This window comes from Henckelia pumila, chromosome 2 (assembly GCF_033568475.1).
Source record: "Henckelia pumila isolate YLH828 chromosome 2, ASM3356847v2, whole genome shotgun sequence".
NCBI lineage: Eukaryota > Viridiplantae > Streptophyta > Magnoliopsida > Lamiales > Gesneriaceae > Henckelia > Henckelia pumila.
This window is the reverse complement of record NC_133121.1, coordinates 38,155,510-38,175,049: the sequence shown is the minus strand read 5'-3', so window position 1 is coordinate 38,175,049 and position 19,540 is coordinate 38,155,510. Positions and strand designations below refer to the sequence as shown.

General features: G+C 36.5%; 1 pseudogene; it reads right to left on the bottom strand.

Moving 5' to 3' along the window:
- Window positions 1-5,046: 5,046 nt before the first annotated feature.
- LOC140877512 (probable magnesium transporter NIPA6) lies at window positions 5,047-17,775 on the bottom strand (annotated as a pseudogene).
- Window positions 17,776-19,540: the final 1,765 nt, after the last annotated feature.

The window sequence follows — 19,540 nt, the reverse complement described above, 5'->3', positions numbered from 1 at the left end:
GATAGTACTCATAATCTTCCAATATCAGATAAGGACGTCGATCTAGATCAATTCATAACGGCTTCAGCCTCGAGGTGATCAGCAGAAATTCAATCTCCAGATAAAATGATTGAGGAAGACAATTCGATCCCATCAGAATCAGACGTCAATAGAATAGCGTAATTGCTTGGCACGCAAATCTGTAAACAGCTCTCAACGAATCTGAAAGATCAGTACGACTCTTCAAATGGATATGAATTCCACCGTTACGAATACTCACTAATTCATCTAACATCTTTGGGAGATTCGGCTTCCAAAATTCCTAGATGTTGTAGGAGCGTCTGTCAATTCAAACGACATTACAAATTCAAAGCGGTCGTACATCGATCTGAGTGAGGTCTAAGGAACACTTCCTCTCTCTTCTCAACCGCGATGTCCTGTACTCAAGTCAGAGTTATCTCGATCTGACCATCAGAGGTATTTCAAGAATCTCGTGCGAATCAACATTGACCCACTCTATAACCACTGGTAATCAACCAATTTAGGTTACAATTGGGAACATCGACTGCGGCATTGAGAATTTCCCCCGCACGATTCTGCAATAAACAGTTCATCTACAGAATGATATCAAAGAAATCCTTGAATCAAGAATTCTTACCAGAGGATTTCCACTCGTCTAATGATTCAGATCTGAATCTGGCAACTTTTTGAACGCATTCCTCAGTTGCTCTGTACTTGGTTAAACCGTTCAACGGATAACAAAATCCAAATCCGATAACCTAAGTACTATACTGCCTAGTTCAATCTTATTCCCATTCAAAATCAAGAGTTGAAAATAAAGAACCCAAAAGCTCAACAAGAAGGAAATTCATCATCTAGATTCCTCAAAAGAAATAAGGTGACTCACCCAAAATCCATCAGATCAGTCGCAGTATCACTCTATCCTGTCTGGATTCTATGCAGTTCGAGTCCTGTTCTATACACATCAAGAACATATGTCTCATACTCAAGCGAGTTAGGAAACAATTACCTCGATCTTCCAAAATTCGGTGTCCAAAACCTCCTTCTCGAATAATTCAACCATCTCGAGAAAATTCAAATTCGATCCAGGAATCCAAGCAATTGATATCTCAAGTAAATCATGCTTTAAAAACGTAAATCACATAATCATGTAATTCAAATAATTCTCAATCAATAAAGCATGTTCGCATGGTATTTAATAAATCAATTAAATAATTCAAACACATGCGAGAAACCAGTGCAAGCGGACTCAATCTACCTCGCTCACTTCTAAATCAGTCCAAGATCTTATCGCTCTGATACAACTTAATGTGAGGTCTCGGTTCTAATTCTCTAATCTTAAGATAATGTAAACCATCATCAACAATAATTCAAAAGTCAAGGCAAGACATTTTTTTTAAATGGCTGCGCTCGATCGCATGTAATCGTGCGATCGAGCGCACCATCAATGCATCAAGTACTGCCGGAGAAATCTCAAGTGTTGCGCTTGATCCTACGAACTCGTAGGATCGAGCGCACCATTTTTGCAGTTCTACTGCCTCAACAAATTTAAGGGCCGCGCTCGATTCTACGAACCCGTGCGATCGAGCGCGCCCTCTGCCCAGAAAAACATCAGAAACAGGGCAGGCTTTTTACAATTCAAATCACCATTCAAATCTTCAATCTAAAACATGCATCAACACATCCAACATGCATATTACATTACAAGATAGTTATAAAGTTATACATCCAATCCAAACTAATAGAACATGCTTTCAATATAATTTTACAATCAAAAATACAAATCCAATTTGAAAATAAATTCAACTCCTAAACCTAGTCTCATTTCTATCCCTTCCAACTCGATCTAGTCATGCAACTTCTGACTCGAACCTGCCCCACCTGTTGCAAAGTACACATACAAAACAAGACAACAGCCGGATAATCGGGTGAGAATACAATTTCCCAGTAAAAGAGACAAAACATTTAATCCATGTAATATATCAAATCCTGATATATATATATCTAGAAGCAAGAAAAATAGTCCATGCAATCTAAATCAATTACAATACTCAAATCATAACAACACGATTCAAAATGCGATACAATGCAATACATGTCTTTAAAATCGGGTTCTCAAATCTGATAATTCCAGGAAATGATTCTCTGTTCCTGTTGGGATCCCGAGGAAAAAATATCACACAACACACCGGCTCTCCCGATCTAGGTGGAAGGTGCATATTTTGATCCTCTAGACTCTGGGGCATTCAATAGAGAGTTGATCGAAAAATGGTAGTAAATCGCCCACCAATGCCACTCGATTATATTCTCCAGAACGTCTAAATCTTTTGGGCCTCCATGCCCTCTAAAACAACAAAATAAGCTCAATATGAATGCAAGTGTAATTCAACAAACAAACAAACAAACATATACTTCAAGTAGCATGCAAGTATGTGATTTTCCCTAGGACACTCGAATCATTCCGGATTCGAGTTAATCGTCCTATTCCATTCCAAAGTCATGTTTTACCTCTTCTTGATTCAACGAAGCTGAAATTTAGACAATCTTGACCAATTCTTCAACGATTCGAATTCTGTCGATTTCGGACTTCAAGATCTGCAACTGAATCTAAAAGGAGATATAAAAGAATTCCAAAGTCAATCCATCCAATTCAAACCATTCAAACTCAATTCCAACTCCTAAATCCAAAATCTCATCAATATAAACGATTGATATTCCAAAACTCAAACTGGCGGCATAACGGCTATAATTTCAACTATCCGAAAACACAGACATCAATATATCAATCTAAACAACTCCAAACAACCATAATTCATCCATTTCCATCCAATTCCATCAAATCCCAAAAACCCCATTTTCGAATTAAACTTCCAAAAATCATAACAAATCCGAATGACGCTTTAATTCAAAACCGACTGAGAATAATCGATCAGAACTCTGAAAAGAACAACATAACCGAAACTCAATCAATTCTAACAACCTCAGAAAATTCAAGTTTAGCTGATCGAATAAAAACTTACGATAGAACAAAGCTCTCGCAGTCGTGATCGCTAATCTGCCTTCAGAAATAATTTCTAACGGACGGATCGAGCTCGGGAAGAATTCTGGAAGCTTGGGAGGCGTTAATGGAGGTTGGAGGCGTGAGAGAGGGAGGAAGGAAGAAGAAAATGGAGTGAAGAATTCAACTCCCCCAATAAATATCTAACAATTTCCATTTTTGCATTTTAGTCCCTGAAATTTTCAAAAATTTCAAAATAGTCAGGGCCGATCCTAAACATTTTTAGGCTTGAGTCGAATTTTTTTAAAAAGGTCCCTAAATGGTTTAAGCATAATACATGTTCACATTCTTTTAGTTTTATGACAACCTCTTCGAATTAAATCAATATATGAAAGACAATATAAATAACTAAACAATAAAATCAAAAAAGTCCAAAATTATCGCTGAAAAACAACCTGCCTTACAGTTTTGGAGCTAAAAATACTAATTAAGTTTGTATAATCAAATTGTTCAGTAATTTTTTTTCTCAATTAAAAACATGGTCAATTCATTCAATCTTTCTTGTGACATGTTGATCGGAGAAAAGTTTTGACGAGTTTTAACTTTGAGAGATTTCTTTCTGCACTTAATTAGGAGTCATGGTAAACTTAAAAAATTTTACAATTCAATGAAAATTGTAATAAATATTCACAATGAAGTTACATACACATCTTTTTCATTGAAAATTTAGAATAAATAAATCATGATTTTCAAACCACATAAGATTTCCCACTGTCACCAATTAAGTATTTAAGTTCATATAAATTAATTGATCAAATAACTTGCAAATATCATATATACATCTATTAATCAAATTCACAATTTTCAAATATCATATTTTGATCAACCATAGTTCATATAATCATTGTTACCCATAAAAATACTTCAAACATTTCATCAAGCAGTTTACATGCAGTAATTCAAAATTCTCATTGAAATCATTTTTACATATTAATTCATTAAAAATTGTGATTATATATAAATTTAGTAACTAGTTATCAAATAATCAAATAAAAAATAGGAAAACATAGAGCATGAGATAACTGAGAAAAAACCTTCAAATGAAACCTATTCGAATAACTTGAAATCTATTTTTCTTATGCATACTTCCGCTAGCTTATGCTTTGCAGTTTAGAGAAAGGATTGGTTAATAGATTCACTACAAGAAAAAAGGGAAACGACAACGGATATAATCCGTTGTCGTAGGGGTCAAAAAACCGTTGTACTTTTAGGTGTTGTCATAAGTATAACATACGACAACGGTTTATATCCGTTGTGGATTCCAACATATGACAACGGATATGCAACAGTAAATATCTGTTGTCGTACACACTTTTTGACCATGGTTTATAACCGTTGTCTTAAGTTGTCTTTTACAACAGTTATAAACCGTTGTCTATGTTGGCATACGACAACAGATTTGCAACACTTTATATCCGTTGTCGTATGTTGACATTATTCAACCACATTTTAAAAATGATGTCTTATGTAGGTGTACGACAACACATATGCAATAGTTTATATCCGTTGTCGTTTACTTATTATTCAACCACGTTTTAAAACCGTTGTCGTATGTTATTTTTAACAACAATTTATAACCATTGTCTTAAATTGCCTTTTCACAACAGTTATTATTCGTTGTCCTCAACATTTTAAAAATGTTGTCATTATTTAATTTTCACTATGAATTCAAAACCATTGTCTAATTTAATTAGTGGTATATACCCATACAAAATAAAATATTTACTACATGCATAAAATATGTGAAATAATATATATCTTCAAGTCTCAAAAGCTGTTACATGCATCTAAATACTTTCGAAAAAATTGTAGCGCTAGTAATTTCGAACCCAACATGTCATGGAAGTTGTACAAAAAATATAGATCTACTTATCTGACCGAATTTACTAGTATTTTCGATCACGATTTTCAAAAGCAGCTTCTCCTCAATTGTTAAGAGTTCGATCTTGAAACAAAGCGCTTCTCCTCAATTACCAAAAACAGCTAGTTCATTCCACTGCTTCATGCCCATGCCCGACATGACTTTCAGTCACCCGACAGCCAAAACTACAAGTAACAGCAAATACCAAATAGTGTTACAAGCCAATTACAAAACTCAACCACACACCACACGAGTTATCAATAGTTTGAGCGAAAATAAGAGTTGTATACTATAATTATCTGCAAACTATGACACTATCAAACACAAGAAAATATCTATCACAAACCAAATACGATGAATATCAGTACTTCACCACATGCTGTAATATTATTCCTCTTTAGCAAACAAAAGTAAACATTTAAAAACATAAAAAACTCACAACCGAAAGATCCACCTCTAAACATCCAAAAGCATAAAAAACTCACAACCGAAAGTTATAAAAAAACTCCGAAACCATGTCAGTTCATAGAAAGATCGAACAGTTCACTATTTTATAAACTGAAATCTATTTCTAAGGAAACTCATTACAATAAAACAAACTGATCCTTCAGTTCCAAGTGCAAGCAAGCAACCTATTTAAGCAAGAAAGTTCTTTTGTCTCATTATCATAACTGGACATAGGTTTTTATCAAAATAATATATAACTGGAAAGAGGTATAACACATTTAGTTAAAGGTCCAACCACCCGAGAAGCATTAAATCATTACCTGACCAAAAATTTATAAACATAAATAAAAAGGCCTTTAATGTTACTTTCCTTCATTCTAACTCTCAAACAATGAACAAAATTATACAAGTTTCCAAAGAGACTTAAAAGATAAAAAAAATCAATCATCCTTACAAAAATACTCCAGTAAGACTAACGTATAAGAAATTAACATCATTGAGAATAACCAAAAGGTGCAAAATTTTGTTTAAAAATGCAAGATTTGAACCAAATTAATCTTGCATATAACCAAAATAAACACAACACTTAAATATTAAACCAAGAAATCTTGGACATACAAACAAGAATACTCTGCAAATCGTCATGTTACACCACTTCATAATTCAACAAACCTATAATGCACAACATGCAAATGGAAAATATTCTACAAGGAGCCTTGACTTGGCCAGTAGAAATAGCAACTAAGTGGATTCACCAATATTTATTATGTGAGCACATCACTCTAGAATTAACAGATCCCAGACAAAATCATCAGGTCCTGTAGGCTGGAGATTTAAATCTGATAAGCATAAAAGAATACTTAATTCACAGTGACAGGCATAGGTAGAGTACCTTATCTGATGGACGAGAATTTGCACCAATAATACAAAAAACAGAGAAACTTAGATCAGCAAAGTAGTTTGACAGCAAAAACTTACACGGGTAAGGTAAGACAATATGATATATTAAAGTTATATTCAAGCGCCATACTAAGATGAAGGCACATCAGCTTCAGAAAATTTTCGAAAACGTGATTATGTAAAAGCATGACATCTTTCTACCTAGTAATCAACTTACAAAAATACTTCATTGTTCGTCCATAAATATACGTACCTAGTAATCAATATAATCTTGTATGCATTCCGCCCATTCGGAACGGACTTCATTAATTTCTTCCATTGAGTACTCTGTTTTCACGAACTTCAAACCACAAATAAATTATATTATTACCCAAATAAATGTAAATGACTTTGAAAAAAAATAACAAGACAATTATTTGAGAAGATTTACTATAGTGGACAGTGAATGCTTTTCACAGATAACATTTCCTTCAATAATATCTTTCATAAATCTCATCACATAATAACCATATTGTTTTGCATCTGGTTGTCGAGGACCCTGTGTAGAAGAAAGCAGAATGTCTCATCTACAATAATTTGTAGATGAATCACAAGTAGACATGCATACATACCTTTACTATTTCCCATATGGCCTGTTTTCTGCCTTTCCTTTCTTTGTTTGAATTAAACAATTCAAGCTCCTTAATACATAATATTAACACATCAATGTTGAATCACATAATTAAGTCCTCGATAAAGACAAAAATATGTACTCACATATTCACTACATATTTCCAGTCCTCATAGCGATTACGATGACTCAGTTGAAAGAGTGGGTGCCCGGTGAGCCAACTTGTGGCTAAGGGCTTTGATGACTCTTTGTATAAACAATCTTTTGTTTAATATAATTTACACTTTTATTAATGGCAATGACTTTATCTTTCTTCATATTGTTATATTGTGATATACTATTGTTGTTTTGATAAAGACCTTGAATATACTATAGTGTATGTAAGATGTGGTAGAACATGGAGATGTCTATCATGAAACACATCTTATAGTCACTGTATATTCTAAACTGTTCCTAGTCGATTGAGCCGTCCGATAATAAGGATAAGGATCGCTCGAGTTTGAGACTAGCATTTGCGATGCAGAGTACCACGTTTCATTGGTAAGGAACATAGAGATGTTCGAAGCATGCAAATGGATATTCATACGATGAATGATCGAACTACCCTATCCGGACTTTCCAAGTGGTTATCACTTATCGAGTGGATAAAGTCCGCGGTTTTGGTTGTACACCATTAGTCCTTACTACTTAAAACATCATTGAGACTCTATATGCTAGTACTGTGCTTTGACTCGTTTACCGACTCTATTGGGGTCATCAGGTGTCGGGATTGGGTACAGTTACAACACATATAGGAGTCGATGCTTTGTTGTCAAGGATTCACCACATACTTGCGAGTGTGGATATCCTATGCGATCTGAGGAGATATTAGTGTGACGAATCTCTGGCCAGAGTACATGATGTGTTTTAAGAAATGGTTTCTTAGTAACACATGCGATGTCACTATTTGATCTTCAAGATGTATTGCATAGTTATCGAATCTCGAACGACTCTCGATATACCAATGGTTGTTGATTCGATCGGGATATATGGATGAAGGGACCGTACTGTACGCTAACCAAAATCTATTGGTTCTTGCAGGCACTATCAGTGATACCTAGGGAATCATGGGGCGATGTTGCTAGGCGCTCTTACCATGATTCGATGGGCAAGTCGGAAATTGTTGTTCCGAGTCACAAGGAGTTGTGAGCCCACGGCTAGCTGTATCCCTGAACCATTGAGGGTCACACAGAGTAATGGATTTTTAATCCCCGTTGAGATAGTTAAATTTAAAGAGTTAAATTTAATGAACAAAGAAGTTGGACTTCTTATTTAAGAGTAGAGGAGTAAGATTTTCTAAAATGACATAGGGATGGGCATTTTTGGAAATCACTGAATTCGGATTCAGAAAAATTTATCTTGACTTTAAAAGGTGCAGAAATGGTTTCTGTGCACATTGGTGAAATCGGTTTATCAATCGGAGTCATGATGAATTTTATATTAATTTCTGAACATGCGGGCTTTGCTTGTCGGGCTTGAACTTATGACTAATGGGCCCTAAGCTGTTAGTGGCCTACATTATAAATAAGTTATTGCAGTACAGAAATTAGACACAACAGGTCACAAATTTTCGAAAAACCTAATTATTTTTCTCTGAAGTGGCCGCCCCCTTTTCCCCTCTGCTCGGTAAAATCCAGTCTGTGAATTTTGAATTACAGTCTGGTTTAACGATCAAATTCGTTAATTCTCTTCGTAGAAACTTCTGATAGATTTTCTAGTGCAATCTATCAGAGGGATTAAATATCCGTTCGTGGACCTGATTGAAGAACAGTTCGTCCATCAGTTCCATGGATATACAACAAGAGCAGAGCAATCTGTTGGTGTCCATAATCTCGCTTCGAGATTGGAGGTAAAAATTTATAATTGTTATTTAATTTTTACACACACAATTTAATCGTAAAAGTTTTGATACCCAATATGGAATCGTTCCATATAAAATTTTTAAACTTCCGCTGCACCGGGTATCAATTCTGATTGATCTGATCGCCGCGTTCTCCAACAGTGGTATCAGAGACAGGTTGCTCAGATCAAGCGATTAAATTAATCGATTGTACAAAAATTTTTTAAGCCTCGGTTTTTGAAACAAAATAAATATTTTAAAAATAAAAAAAAAATTTCGGGCAAAACCCGGGCAGCGATTGGATCGCTGCCCGGCCCGAGCCCTTTGGGGTGCGGGCAGCCCGGGAATGTCCCGGGCGGCCCGCGGAAAAATTAATTTTTAATTTTTAAATTAAATTTTAATATGTTAAAATTCTATTTTTGGTCCGATCGAAAATTGTTTTTGATTGGTCCACGAGGCGTCGGATCGAATTGTTCGAGTCCGAAAATTTTAAAATTGATTTTTGGATAAATTTGAATTTTTGGAAAATTTAAATATTTTATCCGTTAAATTGAATTTTGAAATTAATTATTTTTGGTACAATTGATGATAAGATATGATCTTATGGATATATTGAGTAAAATATGATTTTATGTATAAAATTGGATTTTATAGATAAAATATGATTTTATTTGATAAAAAGATAAAATATGATTTTGTATGTAAAATAAGATTTTATATATGAAATATGATTTTATCCTTTTAAATTTAAATTTCCATTTCATGTTATCCAATAAATTAATTTTGAATTAAATGTTATTGGATAAGGATGATCGATTGCCATGACCAATTTTGTAGGTGTATGTTAGGAATTTACATTTGTTTTTATTGTTGTTGGATTTATTAATGGGCCTGGTTTATGGCCCAATATGAATTGTCATATGTAATAAAAGTGGGCTTGGTTTATGGCCCGTTCCCACCCCTTAAAAATGTATCCCCTACTTGTCATTGTTATTTATTGTAAATACATTAGATTTAGTGGGAGATGAAGATTTGAAGATGGAGGTGGGCCCAGCAGACAATAAAGACAAAAAAAATGTAAATTGGAAGCACAATGTAATAGGATTGCATTGCATACTGCATATTACCTAGGATTGGACTAAGACTCGTGATTGGCAACCACGGGTCGATTAGAAATGGAATCGATCATCCTATATAATATGTGATATTATTGTTGTATGCATGTTTTAGACAATATTGTGTGAATCCGGCAAGCATACAAAATTTTAAAAATGATGAGACAAATTTTCAAAATTAAAATCCCTCATTTTAAATATGATTTAAAATTGATATCAAGATAAATAAAAGAAATTTAAATTTGTTTAAATGTTCCTACCTTCCATCAACGATCAATGTATGAGATGCTACCCGCGGATACGGTCCGGCTCATATTATTGGGGGGGGCCCGTTCGTCGGAAAGCTGTACATTGGATCGACACATGTTGTAAGTTGGGTGGAACTCCCATGAGATCGGCTCATATTATTGGGGGATCCACATGGCGACCGTCCATCACAACTTAATATTGATGGGTCATCTTGACATGTCACAATAAACGACGTCATATTATTGGGCCCTTATTGGACATGAGGTAAAAACGTGGAGGTTGCTTTGGAAGCAATTGGGCTCTACCTTTTGAAAATTATGGTTGGCTGATATTATTCGGGACCATAGTTTGTCAATTGGACTCCATGTTCTCACTAAGGAAAACAGTTTCCCGTTTTCACTAGAGGGTAGTGAAATCGTTAAAATAGTGGGAGTGAGATTCATAAAATAAATTTCGCCTATTTTATGTCTTAGTAAATTACTTAAACAATCACTGATATTTGTCTGTTTCTTTTTCAGTATTTCATAAAGATGAATTCGCGTAATCCACTTTTCTCGATCCTTGAACAAAATAAATTGTCTGGCGCAAACTATACGGAATGGTTCCGTAAGTTGAAGATTGTCTTGACTTCGGAGAAGATGCTCTACGTGTTAGAAAAATCTCCTCCGAAGGAAGCACCAGCTGACATAAGTCCGGAAGAGTTAGCCAAACTTGATACATGGTGGGACCATGATATCAAGGCCAAATGCTATATGCAAGCCTCGATGTCTGATGAACTCCAGAGGCGATTTGAGGACACCGTGAATGCTGCTGACATTCACGTACAACTCAAGGAACTTTTTGGGGCTCAATCGAGGGCTGAAATGTTCGCTACTGTAAAGGAGCTAATGACGTGTCGCATGCGTGAAGGGACTTCGGTCCGTGATCATGGGGTACGAGTGATTTGGCTCATACAGAAGTTGGTAACCCTTGATTTGGTGTTGGAGCATGAACTCAACGTGGACTTACTACTTCTATCTCTTCCTTCTTCGTTTGACGGATTTGTGGTGAATTTCAATATGAACAAGATAGAGGCCTCCCTTGAAGAGATGGTCAATATTCTTGTGACATATGAATCCACTTTAAAGAAGGATAAACCGGCTTTCTTGGTGGGCTCCTCTTCTGCTGCTAAGAAGGGGCCAAGTACAAAGGGTAAGAAACGTTCTGCCCCACCCAAGAAAATCGAACTCGAGAAGAAGTACAAGACAAAGGCTTCAAACATGGAAAAATCCAAGGATGTTTGCCATTACTGCAAGAAGCCCGGTCATTGGAAGCGTAACTGCAAGGAATATCTAGAGAAGTTGCGAACTGCAAAGGGTATGTTCTATATTGAAATAAATGTTTCACTTAATACTACTTCTTGGGTATTGGATACCGGATGTGGATCTCACATTTGCAATGATTTGCAGGTGATAACAAGAAGTCGCAGGCTTAGAATGGGTGAGACCCAGCTGAGGCTCGGAAATGGTTCCAGAGTTGAAGCTAAAGCTGTGGGAGATATTTATTTAATTTTGCAGAACGGTTTTAAGTTACTTTTGAGAGATGTTTTATTTGTTCCGGATTTGATTAAAAACATTATTTCTGTTTCTATGCTTGATAGAGATGGTTATTCTTGCAATTTTGTGAATGGGATTTGCAATATTTACAAGAATGAATGTTTGATTGGAAATGGACAACTTGAAAATGATCTATATAACTTAAAACTAAAACACGTTCCAATAAATTATGTTGATAAACCGGCAACAACAAACAAAAGGAAAATCGATAGCCAAAACCCGGCAAACCTTTGGCATGCTAGGTTAGGTCATATTTCTTCAAGGAGGATGAACAAGCTAGTGGGAGAGGGCATGTTTGATATGTCTGATATTAACTCTCTACCTACTTGTGAATCCTGCCTAAAAGGAAAAATGACTAAATCTCCTTTTAAGGGGAAACCTGAGCGTAGTCAAAATCTGTTGGATTTGATCCATACAGATGTTTGTGGTCCATTTAGAGTTGGTACTCAATATGTCCACACCTACTTCATTACCTTTACTGATGATTATTCAAGGTATGGGTATTTATATTTAATGAAATATAAGTCTGAAGCATTTGAAAAGTTCAAAGAATTCAAGGCTGAAGTAGAAAACAAGTTAGGTAAAAGTATTAAAGCACTTCGATCGGATCGAGGTGGAGAATACTTAAGTACCGAGTTTTTGGACTATCTAAAAGAGAATGGGATTCTCTCTCAGTGGACTCCTCCTATGACACCACAGCTGAATGGTGTATCGGAGCGTCGTAATCGAACTTTGTTGGACATGGTTCGATCCATGATGAGCTTCACTGAGCTTCCACCTTCGTTTTGGGGCTATGCGCTTGAAACGGCGGTATTTTTGTTGAACAACGTCCACACTAAAGCAGTGGACAAAACACCATACGATTTATGGAATGACAAAGCTCCTAAGTATTCGTACTTGAGGATTTGGGGATGTCCTGCTTACGTGAAGCGGATAGTGGGAGATAAGTTGGATAGTCGATGCACCTTATGTTATTTTGTAGGGTATCCGAAGAATTCAATCGGATATTATTTCTATTATCCTGCTGAAACAAAGGTGTTTGTTTCAAGGAATGCCACCTTCTTGGAGAAGGAGTTCTTATTGGATAAGAAATGCGAGATGATGGAACTCGAAGAAATTCGAGAAGAACCCGAAATACAAAATAACGATCCTACACCTCAGGAACCATTGATAGACACGCCTGTACCTAGAAGATCCGAGAGGACTTCTAGACCTCCTATTTGATATGGTATTCTTCTTGAAGGGGATCAAGATGAACCCGATGTTGGATGTGATCCAAGAAACTTCAAGGAAGCAATTTCTGATGCGGATTCAAATTTATGGCTTGAAGCTATGCAGTCGGAAATAGATTCGATGCATACAAACCAAGTTTGGTCTTTAGTAGATCCTCCCGATGGAATTGTTCCAATAGGGTGTAAATGGATCTACAAGAGAAAGCTTGGGCCTGATGGTAAGGTATTGACCTACAAGGCGCGATTGGTGGCGAAAGGTTATACTCAAAGACAAGGAGTTGACTATGATGAAACCTTTTCACCAGTTGCAATGTTCAAGTCCATAAGAATCCTTATTGACATAGCTGCTTGGTATGACTATGAGATATGTCAAATGGATGTGAAGACTGCTTTTCTTAATGGAGACATTAACGAAGAAATCTATATGAAGCAGCCTGAGGGGTACACATCCATGGGAAGCGAGCATAAGGTATGCAAGCTTCAGAGATCAATTTATGGTCTAAAACAAGCATCAAGAAGTTGGAACCAGAAATTTGATGAAACAATAAAGGATTTTGGTTTCATCAAGAACCCGGAGGAACCATGCGTGTACAAGAAAGTAGTTAAGGATGCTGTGACATTCTTAGTACTTTATGTTGATGACATCCTACTCATTGGGAATGATGTAGGGATGTTACAGTCAACAAAGATATGGTTATCAGGTAGATTCTCGATGAAGGATTTGGGTGAGGCATCCTATATTCTTGGGATACAGATCTATAGAGATAGATCTAAGAGAATGATAGGACTCACTCAATCAACCTACATCGACACCATATTGAAACGGTTTTCAATGGATGGGTCCAAGAGAGGACATCTACCCATGTGTCATGGAGTTTCTCTATCCAAGTCTATGTGTCCCAAGACTGATGAAGAGATAGAGAAAATGACACATGTACCATATGCATCAGCCATAGGTAGTATCATGTATGAGATGATATCTACCAGACCGGATGTAGCATTTGCTCTGAGTGTCACGAGCAGATATCAAGCTAATCCCGGTCAAATGCATTGGAAAGCCGTGAAGGACATTCTTAAGTACTTACGAAGGACTAAGAATATGTTCATGGTATATGGAGGTAGAGAACTAAAATTGGAAGGCTATACCGACCCTAGCTTCCAAAGTGACGTGGATGACTCGAAGTCAACCTCTGGATTTGTGTTCATGCTCAATGGCGGTGCTGTCTCTTGGAAGATTTCCAAGCAGGACACCACAGCGGATTCCATCACTGAGGCAGAATACATTGCAGCATCAGCTGCTGCTAAAGAGGCTGTTTGGATGAGGAATTTCGTCCAAGAGTTGGGCGTCATTCCTTAAGTTGTTGGTCCAGTCCCGGTGTACTGTGACAACACGGGTGCCGTTGCTCAGGCAAAGGAACCAAGGTCTCATCAAAGATCCAAACTCCTACTGAGGAAATACCACATCATCCGGGAGATTGTGGAAAGAGGAGACATCACTGTCGAAAGAGTGGCCTCTGCAGACAATATCGCTGATCCACTTACTAAGCCCTTGCCAGGACCATTATTTGACAAACATCGCGAAGCAATGGGTCTACATAGTATGACTAGTTGGCTATAGGGCAAGTGGGAGATTGAAAGAGTGGGTGCCCGGTGAGCCAACTTGTGGCTAAGGGCTTTGATGACTCTTTGTATAAATAATCTTTTGTTTAATATAATTTACACTTTTATTAATGGCAATGACTTTATCTTTCTTAATATTGTTATATTGTGATATACTATTGTTGTTTTGATAAAGACCTTGAATATACTATAGTGTATGTAAGATGTGGTAGAACATGGGGATGTCTATCATGAAACACATCTTATAGTCACTGTATATTCTAAACTGTTCCTAGTACTGTGCTTTGACTCGTTTACCGACTCTATTGGGGTCATCAGGTGTCGGGATTGGGTACAGTTACAACACATATAGGAGTCGATGCTTTGTTGTCAAGGATTCACCACATACTTGCGAGTGTGGATATCCTATGCGATCTGAGGAGATATTAGTGTGACGAATCTCTGGCCAGAGTACATGATGTGTTTTAAGAAATGGTTTCTTAGTAACACATGCGATGTCACTATTTGATCTTCAAGATGTATTGCATAGTTATCGAATCTCGAACGACTCTCGATATACCAATGGTTGTTGATTCGATCGGGATATATGGATGAAGGGACCGTACTGTACGCTAACCAAAATCTATTGGTTCTTGCAGGCACTATCAGTGATACCTAGGGAATCATGGGGCGATGTTGCTAGGCGCTCTTACCATGATTCGATGGGCAAGTCGGAAATTGTTGTTCCGAGTCACAAGGAGTTGTGAGCCCACGGCTAGCTGTATCCCTGAACCATTGAGGGTCACACAGAGTAATGGATTTTTAATCCCCGTTGAGATAGTTAAATTTAAAGAGTTAAATTTAATGAACAAAGAAGTTGGACTTCTTATTTAAGAGTAGAGGAGTAAGATTTCCTAAAATGACATAGGGATGGGCATTTTTGGAAATCACTGAATTCGGATTCAGAAAAATTTATCTTGACTTTAAAAGGTGCAGAAATGGTTTCTGTGCACATTGGTGAAATCGGTTTATCAATCGGAGTCATGATGAATTTTATATTAATTTCTGAACATGCGGGCTTTGCTTGTCGGGCTTGAACTTATGACTAATGGGCCCTAAGCTGTTAGTGGCCTATATTATAAATAAGTTATTGCAGTACAGAAATTAGATACAACAGGTCACAAATTTTCGAAAAACCTAATTATTTTTCTCTGAAGTGGCCGCCCCCTTTTCCCCTCTGCTCGGTAAAATCCAGTCTGTGAATTTTGAATTACAGTCTGGTTTAACGATCAAATTCGTTAATTCTCTTCGTAGAAACTTCTGATAGATTTTCTAGTGCAATCTATCAGAGGGATTAAATATCCGTTCGTGGACCTGATTGAAGAACAGTTCGTCCATCAGTTCCAGGGATATACAACAAGAGCAGAGCAATCTGTTGATGTCCATAATCTCGCTTCGAGATTGGAGGTAAAAATTTATAATTGTTATTTAATTTTTACACACACAATTTAATCGTAAAAGTTTTGATACCCAATATGGAATCGTTCCATATAAAATTTTTAAACTTTCGCTGCACCGGGTATCAATTCTGATTGATCTGATCGCCGCGTTCTCCAACATCAGTGGATCCAAAAAATAAACCATCTCTATGTAAGGATCAATAACAGTGAGAATCCAATGAAACCTATGTATAAAATCCTTTTATGGTGCATGGAAACTCCAGTTAATGAACGTAGTCTAATCTGGAGCGTCCTTTTCATTTCTTACTACTCATTCAACGTGTTATCATTCAACAGAGTTTGCAATATATGACTTCGAGACAATGTCACCTTAAACATTATTGCGCTTGCTATAATAATCAGAGTTGTGAACATCACATAATATATTGGAGAAACGATTGCAGCATTGAAAGTGTCAAGCGCCTGAACATGCAAATTCGGAATGAGACAACCAACAACAATTTCATTCAAACAAAATTACAAAGGAATGGAACATGGACAACTTAGGTATCAAAACATGATGTAATTACACAAAACTTGCATGTTTCTAAGATCAAGGTGCAACAATCAAAACATTCACAAAGTAACTATTTTCTGTCTACCTTATTCAGATAGTTCAACTGTGTGATGACACATATTACTGCAACTGAAAGGAAAAACCAAGTCTGAGCATATGTGAATTGATTTATTCCCTCCAAAGTGAGCTTTATTGCGATTCCCATCGCCTTTATGCTCACAACCTGAGTGAAATTATCACATACATGATAAGCTAGAAAACATAGGCTGCATCATCAGGCAACACAAAATCCAGTCAACTCAAAATGATGAAGTGTGATGGAAAGTACTGTCAGAGCACCCATTAAGGAACAAATGCCCAAGTAAACCACTATATTGGTTTGCCCGTAAAGAGGCTCAAAATGAAGTTTCAGGGCAAGTACGATGGATACTGTAGCTGCTACGTATATCATAAACGCTTTGTGCAAGACAATGAGCAGAAATAAGCAATAAATAATACTGCAACAACTCGTTAATGACAGTACACGTGAAAAGAAGAAAATAAAATTTATAAGCAAGGTTCAGGAACCTGGTTGGATGGCCAAAATCCAGACTTGTTGTACAGAAGTTGGAGTTTGCTCTTGAGGAGCATGAATAACAATTATTACAAAACCAACGATGCAGGAGATACATCCTAGTATGCCCATCTTTTGCAGTCATTCCCTCAACATAAAGTGCGCTAGAACAGCACTTTTGAAGGGCACAAAAAAGGTCTGGTCAAGATATTAATCAAGATATCCTTGTAAGGTTCAATGTTTTCAAAATTTAGAAAAAATCTACCTGATAATAATACTCAGTGCACCAAGAGGCGTAACGAGGATAGCTGGGGCATAAATATAAGCAACAAAATTAGCCACCTCTCCGCCAATCACTGCACAGAAAGATGAAAGGCTCATGGTTAGTGATGAGTGGTCATAATAGAGCAGAAAGGAACAGTATAAAAATCCTACGAACTCGTTATCATGCCTGCCCACCAAAGAGGTTCTAGTAAGTAAGTGTAGCCTCCAACACCTTAAATACAAGAAACACAAATTATGATTATACCACATCGTGCACCATAAAAGGATTTGACAGTTAAGAGATGGAACTTGTGAAAAATGGTAAGCAAAATCTTATCTTGTTATAACAAAGTAAATCGCAGCAGATTAGACTACGTTCATTAACTGGAGTTTCCATGCACACAATAAGCCTATATCGCTTATTGGTTTTTTCGAAATTTTCAACTGGAGCGTCCTTTTCATTTCTTACTAATTAATTTTTTTCTTTCAGGTGTTTTGGAAGCTAATTTTTTTGAACCAGTGCATAATAAACAAGGATTTGAGCGCACAACTGCACTGTCAAGACTCGAGGCCAGACTAATACATGTACAAAAGGCTTATTGGTTTGATTATTCATCCCTAGCTATTCTTTTAACATGAGTCTTAAACTTTTATATCTACTAGCTCATTGGGATAATTAGAATTGGTAATAGGTCTTCCAATTGCCATAAAATTGGCTATGCTCCAAGACGTCAACCAAAGAACTCTATTTCTCCTGAGAAAGCAGCTAACTTGACGGCCCACAAAAATAAATCCAACTTAAAGTCTAAACTAAGTGGGAATGCCGCAAACAGTGGTGTGTCAACAGAAAAGTCACCTCGTCGATGGTATTGATGAACTTGTGGAGAAGGAGAACTTCTCCAATGATGGCGCTTATACAGCTAAAGCTGCAGGCATTAGGAATGATTGTGCATAGCCTGCAAGCAAAATCATAGGAACAAGTCAATGCGAGGCACAAGCTATAACTCCTATTAACTATTATTCATCCCAAGATAATGCATCAGTTGACACTGCTAGAAACTCGAACATCAAGGCAAATTCATTAAACTTTACTTTTTTTTCCTTTTTTGCTTAATTTAATCATACTTATACTTCAGAATCAATTTATGTGCTTACTTTCTAGTTTATTATTATCCTATATGTGTGTCCCCAAACAACAGAAAGCAGCGAGGAGCAGTGCACCTGAATCTGGCCCTTCACCCTGTTTCAATGACGTGGAGGAAATTTTGCAGCTTGCTAGCTTATTTTCCGAGAGTCGTGTGTCAAATTACTCAAAACCTCACACAAGTCAGTCAATGAGAGTAAAGCAAAAATTTTATGTGCTTTGTCTATGCTATGAACATCTCGACATTCGGAGGTTCCCAAACAAGAAGGAATCCAAAAAAAAAAATAAGCCCAAACAGATGAGCTAATGAAAGAACCCGAAAAAAAAGAACACAAAACAGAGTCTCGTTTTTAACCCTTTTCTCGACATTCATCGAAAACCCAAACAACAATAAATCTAGACCCTCAACATCTACTAAAGTACCATGAAGCATGAGCCCGAAGCAAGAGAAGAAAGCAACGAAACTTACACAGTGAAAGTCGTTTTTAAATAAAATATGGCCAACAACAACGCTTTTTGTAAAAACCGTTGTTAAAGACTAAAAGACAACAGTTTAGATATAAAACCGTTGTCTTTTCAGTGTGGTTAATTTATATATTTGTTGTAGTGATTTTTATTGGGCTATGGCTTATGTATACTATTAGTTTTTTAAAAAAAAATTATGGGCCCCCAAATTTTTTGGGCCTGAGTCATTGGACTCTTCTAACTCATAAAAGGAACGACCCTGAAAATAGTCCCTAATCAAAATCAGTTCGACCCTCGAATTCTATAATCTCTGATTATCTCAAATAAAGTCAATTAAGATAAATTCGGGGCGTTACATTTGGAGCACAGCCTAGCTTCTATGATGGACCATATGCTTGTGTCACGCCCCAAAATCGGGGTTGGTCGACATCAGCGTTGTTTAATAATTTAACGTTGAAACAACTAGCCTTATAGTATAGATTTTAACCAAAAAAATATATTATTTCATGACAAAATTTGTTATTACATCCCATGAAGAAAATCATAAACTAAA